Source organism: Triticum aestivum, chromosome 4A (genome assembly GCF_018294505.1).
Source record: "Triticum aestivum cultivar Chinese Spring chromosome 4A, IWGSC CS RefSeq v2.1, whole genome shotgun sequence".
Taxonomy (NCBI): domain Eukaryota; kingdom Viridiplantae; phylum Streptophyta; class Magnoliopsida; order Poales; family Poaceae; genus Triticum; species Triticum aestivum.
Window position 1 is genome coordinate 207223930 of NC_057803.1, and position 7043 is coordinate 207230972.

Sequence of the window (7043 nt, forward strand, 5' to 3'; positions counted from 1 at the left end):
ATGGAGGTGATAATATTAAAGTCATGCTAGTTGAGTAGTTGTGAATTTAAAGAATACTTGTGTTAAAGTTTGTGATTCCCGTAGCATGCACGTATGGTGAACCGTTATGTGATGAAGTTGGAGCATGATTTATTTATTGATTGTCTTCCTTATGAGTGGCGGTCGGGGACAAGCGATGGTCTTTTCCTACCAATCTATCCCCCTAGGAGCATGCGTGTAATACTTTGCTTTGATAACTTCTAGATTTTTGCAATAAGTATATGAGTTCTTTATGACTAATGTTGAGTCCAAGGAATATACGCACTCTCACCCTTCCACCTTTGCTAGCCTCTCTAACATCGCGCACTTTTCGCCGGTATCATACACCTACCATATACCTTCCTCAAAACAGCCACCATACCTACCTATTATGGCATTTCCATAGCCATTCTGAGATATATTGCCATGCAACTTTCCACCGTTCCGTTTATTATGACACACTCCATCATTGTCATATTGCATATCCCGGTACACCGCCGGAGGCATTCATATAGAGTCATATTTTGTTCTAAGTATCGAGTTGTAATTGTTGAGTTGTAAGAAAAATAAAAGTGTGATGATCATCATTGTTAGAGCATTGTCCCAGTGAGGAAAGGATGATGGAGACTATGATTCCCCCACAAGTCGGGATGAGACTCCTGACGAAAAATAAATAAAAGAGGCCAAAGAAGCCCAAATAAAAAAAGAAAGAAAGAAAAGAGGCCATAAAAAGGAGAAAAGGCCCAAATAAAAAAATGAGAGAAAAAGAGAGAAGGGACAATGTTACTATCCTTTTACCACACTTGTGCTTCAAAGTAGCACCATGATCTTCATAGTAGAGAGTCTCTCATGTTATCACTTTCATATACTAGTGGGAATCTTTCATTATAGAACTTGGCTTGTATATTCCAATGATGGGCTTCCTCAAATTGCCTTAGGTCTTCATGAGAAAGCAAGTTGGATGCACACCCACTTAGTTTCTTTTTGAGCTTTCATATACTTATAGCTCTAGTGCATCCGTTGCATGGCAATCCCTACTCACTCACATTGATATCTATTGATGGGCATCTCCATATCCCGTTGATACGCCTAGTTGATGTGAGACTATCTTCCCCTCTTTTTGTCTTCTCCACGACCACCATTCTATTCCACCTATAGTGCTATATCCATGGCTCATGCTCATGTATTACGTGACGATTGAAAAAGTTCTGAAAAAGTTAGAGTATGAAACAATTGCTTGGCTTGTCATCGGGGTTGTGCGTGATTTAAATACTTTGTGTGGTGAAGATAGAGCATAGCCAGACTATATGATTTTGTAGGGATAACATTCTTTGGCCATGTTATTTTGAGAAGACATAATTGCTTTGTTAGTATGCTTGAAGTATTATCATTTTTATGTCAATATAAACTTTTGTCTTGAATCTTTCAAATCTGAATATTCATATCACAATTAAGAAGATTTGCATTGAAATTATGCCAAGTAGCACTCCACATCAAAAATTCTCTTTTTATCATTTACCTACTCGAGGACGAGCAGGAATTAAGCTTGGGGATGCCTGATACGTCTCCAACGTATCTATAATTTTTGATTGCTCCATGCTATATTATCTACTGTTTTGGACTATATTGGGCTTTATTTTCCACTTTTATATTATTTTTGGGACTAACCTATTAACCGGAGGCCCAGCCCAGAATTGCTGTTTTTTTGCCTATTTCAGTGTTTCGAAGAAACGGAATATCAAACGGAGTCCAAACGGAATAAAACCTTCGGGAACGTGATTTTCTAACCGAACGTGATCCTGGAGACTTGGACCCTACGCCAAGGCATCAGAGAGGCGGTCACGAGGGTGTGGGGCGCGCCCCCTGCCTCGTGGGCCCCTCGGAGCTCCACCGACGTACTTCTTCCTCCTATATATACCTACGTACCCCCAAACGAACAGATACGGAGCCAAAAACCTAATTCCACCATCGCAACTTTCTGTATCCACGAGATCCCATCTTGGGGCCTGTTCCAGAGCTCCGCCGGAGAGGGCCGTCATCACGGAGAGCTTCTACATCATCATAGCCTCTCCGATGAAGTGTGAGTAGTTTACCTCAGACCTTCGGGTCCATAGTTAGTAGCTAGATGGCTTCTTCTCTCTTTTTGGATCTCAATACGAAGTTCTCCCCCTCTCTCGTGGAGATCTATTTGATGTAATCTTCTTCTTTTTGCGGTGTGTTTGTTGAGACCGATGAATTGTGGGTTTATGATCAAGTCTATCTATGAATAATATTTGAATCTTCTCTAAATTCTTTTATGTATGATTGGTTATCTTTGCAAGTCTCTTCGAATTATCCGTTTGGTTTGGCCAACTAGATTGGTAGTTCTTTCCATGGGAGAAGTGCTTAGCTTTGGGTTCGATCTTGCGGTGTCCTTTCCCAGTGACAGAAGCGGCATCAAGGCACGTATTGCATTGTTGCCATCGAGGATAACAAGATGGGGTTCATTTAATATTGCATGAATTTATCTCTCTACATCATGTCATCTTGCTTAAAGCGTTACTCTATTTTTAACTTAATACTCTAGATGCATGCTGGATAGCGGTCGATGAGTGGAGTAATAGTAGTAGATGCAGAATTGTTTCGGTCTACTTGTCACGGACGTGATGCCTATATACATGATCATGCCTAGATATTCTCATAACTATGCTCAATTCTGTCAATTGCTCAACAGTAATTTGTTCACCCACCGTAGAATACTTATGCTCTTCAGAGAAGCCACTAGTGAAACCTATGGCCCCCGGGTCTATTCTCATCATATCAATCTCCATCACTTTAATCTTGTTTTGCTTTTTTACTTTGCCTTTACTTTTCACTTTGCATCTCTATACCAAAAATACCAAAAATATTATATCTATAAGATCTCACTCTTGTAAGTGACCGTGAAGGGATTGACAACCCCTAATCGCGTTGGTTGCGAGTAGCTATCGTTTTGTGCAGGTACGAGGGACTTGAGCGTGGCCTCCTACTGGATTGATACCTTGTTTCTCAAAAACTGGGGGAAATACTTATGCTACTCAGCTGCATCATCCTTTCCTCTTTGGGGAAATCCAATGCAAGCTCAAGAGGTAGCAGTGTCCCAAAGGGCCTTTCCCGACCAAGGGGAGGCTCCGGAGATCGTCAGGGCGGCGTCCAAGGATGACTCCATAGCCGTCGGACACATGGGGGAAGAAGCCCCCATGGGGAATGATGGTGGGGGCCGAGTTCCATTCGTCCCTTAGCCGGATATCATTCCGGAGACCTGCACGGCTCCGGAGTCCGGCGAACGGCCTCCTCCAAAAGGAAGGGGTGTGCCTGTTCCGCTGGTGACCTCTGTCCAACCAGGGGCGCCGGATGATCTACTAGAAGCACTGCGAGGCGCTTCCATTGTAGATGAACACCGTGTCCTTATGGGTACGGTGATCAAAAAGGTTCAGTCTGCCAAAGGCGGGCTGACCGAAGCCTGCACTAGCCTTTTAACAGGCTTTGAGGTAATAATAATTGTAGAAAGAATATCACAACGTAGACAGTAGCCCCTGATGCTCTGTTTGGTGTTCGAAAAGAAAAGCTGAACAGAGGATCAAAAAAAAATTCACAGGAGTCTAACATATGATGTCTATGTCAATAAGCAGGCGTTGCTGCTGGCTTCTGCCGCTCATACTGTGGAGGTCTCTGAACTGAAGTAGAGCCTGGAGCAGGCCGAGGAAGAGCTCAGCCTTGTGAAGAAGCAGCTGGAGGACAACCAAGGTATGCAGTAACCTGTGCGTGTATGTTAGGAAGGATGAATACTTCGTGCTGACTAAAAGTGTCATGGACTATGCTAGGGGTCCCGACCAAGGTGGCGGCCCTCAAGAAGGCATTAGCCAAGGCCGAGGACAAAGTAGCCAAGGAACACGATGTAAGCGAAAAGCATGAGGCCTGGGTCAGCGAGGTTCAGCAAGAGCTTCAGGATGCCGTCAAGGAGTGCGAGTTCCTGGAGCGTGATTCTAAGACGCAGGCGTTTGAACTTGCGAAGGCCCCCCCAGAGCGCACAAGAGGCTCGAGCCGAGGCCTAGAGCACCCTTCAGGAACTCCAGGCGGCTAAGAAGATTGCGGCGGGTAAGGCTTTCATTATGCAAAGCAAGTCTGTGAAGGAAACACTCCTTTTACTCACCTGAATTTGGTGCTCCACAGGGGCGTTTACGGATTTGCCATGTAGTGTATCCGATGTTGCTGAATTCTATCGAGCCGAGGAAGGGAGTTCGACGGAGAAGCTGTTCTGGTCTCAATATATTGGACCAGAACATCCGGTATCCTTCAGCGACCAGCTGAAACAGTTGGTCGAGCTGCACAAGGCGGCTGAGCTGGCCATGAGGGACCTGGTAGTCCAGCTATAGCCTGCCGCGCCGGTACCCAGCTGCTACTTCGGGCTTGTGAAGTGGCTTGTTAGTGCCTGCCCATGGCTTGAGGTCGTCAAGCAGTCGATCTGTATTGAAGGTGCCCGGATGGCCTTTGTTCGCTGCAAGATGTGGTGGGCGAAGATGGACGCCGTCGAGCTGACCAAGGTGCCACCGAAGGGCAAGGAGCACCGTACACCCGAGCGCTATTTTGCGGATGTCCTAGAGGGGTCTCACATTGTAGCCACACAGTGTGGGCATGACATTATTTTCGACTGAATACACTCATATTTTGTCTTGTATGATGACAACAAATCCACTTTGTAATATAATTTATGTTTTGATTGTGTCCTCCTGTGCGGCCGTGTTGTATGAAATTTGAGGGTTGGCCAGTCGTCGACTTCTGCCCTCATGTAGGTAGTACGGAGGTGTTCGGGATGGTATCTAAACAATCTTGATCCAATTATATGGTCCTTGAAGGAGTTGTTTAGCGCAACGAACCAGGCAACCAGACTATACGGCTTGAACGCCCTCACTTAGCCATAGGAGTTTTATAATAAAACATAGGCGCAGCCCCTGGTATATGAACCAGAGTGCTGTCAGCGTATGATCGGGAAGTACGATCCTTCGCAAAATGTGGAAAAACCTCCAATGATTTGAGATCTCCGAACAGCTGACCGGCTCTCGCTGCATCATGACAGTCAGTTTTCGGCTTTCTCTACTAAGGTGCTCATCCTATTTAGACCAGGGCACAACCGTAGTAGTTCTCCCTTTACTACCCTAGCCGATGTAGTGGAACGTAGGGTAGCAAGCACATGAGCCGGGCAACCCAACTATTGACCAAAGACATGATTCAGAGTCAATGCATATAATGCTAAATTTGGGGTGCCGAACTATACTTATAAGAAGTGTTCGGACTTTTATTGCCATAATGTGGGGTGCTATAAAGCCCCTCGCAAACATCAAAACATACCAAAGTGTACGGGTGCTACCTGATGGGGTTATCCATAGGGAAACTGAAAAAAAGAAAAGAGAGAAAGAAAACAGCCAGACCCCTCCTCGCGCTTCACTGAAGCGCGGTGACAAGACGACCCGCTGCCACCTTCGAAGCGGGCACGGCGGTGTGGCGGCTGGAAGTAGCCACCGCTGCTGGAGCTGTCGCCAGAAGAAGAGTCACCGTAGCTGCACGAGTCATGGCCCGCGCCGTGGGCGAGCCTGCCTTCACTCTCGTCGCGGCCGTTGCCGAGCCGAGCGCCTCACCGCCGTCGTTGTCCTCGGGGCAACACCCGACGCGACGACCATCTTCCCCAAACACCCTCACATAGAGGGTCGCGTTGCCATCGTACTTGAAGTGGAGGGAGCACCGCTGGCCCAGGACGCGCACGCGGGCAAACGTCTTCCAGCCGCGAGCCAGGACTACGTTGCCTGCGGCAGAGACCTCAACCACGACCCACGAAGCCTTGCTGCAGCAGCCGTCCGCCTACAGCCAAAGACCGCCTGCACCAGTGGTTGGCATCTCACCGACAAAGAAGCGCGGGAGCTGAAGCCAAGTGTCGGTCGGGTTCTCTGACCAAACGACGAACTCAGGCAGCACTTCCGCAGAGTGGAAGTGCAGCCTAGGCGGCCGTGCAACCATGGCATGCCTCCCTTCATTGACAGGCCCCCACGACTCGAGCGACCACCACCACGTGAAGAAGCGCCACCGCGACCGCGAGGAGCCGCGACGAGGGTCATGGTGTGCTTGCGGGGACAGCCGTGTCCCCCTCTTGGGCGGCGGTGAGCCAAGCCCCTCCTGGCGAGCCTTCCCCTTCTCCGCAGCCGAGAGCCTCTTCGCGGGTGCCATGGGTGTCACTGCTGGCAGTGAAGCGAGGAAGAAGAAGGAGCGGGAGAAGCAAGGGAAGAGATGGGCGACATGGGCTCTGCCCCCCTACCCATTTATAGCCAAGGGGATGCCAACCGATGGCCTCCACGATCTAAGGTAATAATGATCTTTTTCTGTATGCAGCAAGGACTCGTCAAGTCGGGCAGTTGCTGAGGCGGCATGGGGAAGCGGAGACGCCCACGTCCAATCAATCGCCATGTGTCAAGCGGGGCCGCAGGCTATTGGGGCCCGCGATGCCCTACACTTGCCCTTTGGCTTCGCCTTGAAACCAAGTCCGAGCGCACCTTGGGCCCGTGGGCTACTGTCGGCGTCCTGGGAACGGGGCTCCCCAGACTTGCCTACCTGCGGCCCACAACGTGGCTCCATCAGCGGCCCTGTACAACCCATCTTCATCAACAAACACTCAAGACCCTCGTGAGGGGCCAAGCCTCACGAGGCAGACGACACAAGACTTCCTCAGGGGCGGCCTCACCAGGCTAGCTCGCGAGGGGCGGAGAGATCAAGGCAAGGGATACCTCGCGAGGTTTGTGTGACGCAAGCCATGAAGACTGGCGCCAGGCGGGCGCCAGTGCATGCAGTGTCCTCGTTTCCTCTTTGGTGTTAAAGGGGCAAGCGCAGATGAGGAGTCCCGAGACATCAGGCAAAGGTTTCCATATCGGTGCAACAAGACCAAGACCAGCAGGACAGCAGGACGGAGGTCACCGTGGAGCCGAAGACGGCATCACCACCAGAGCCTTTGGTAGGTGAAG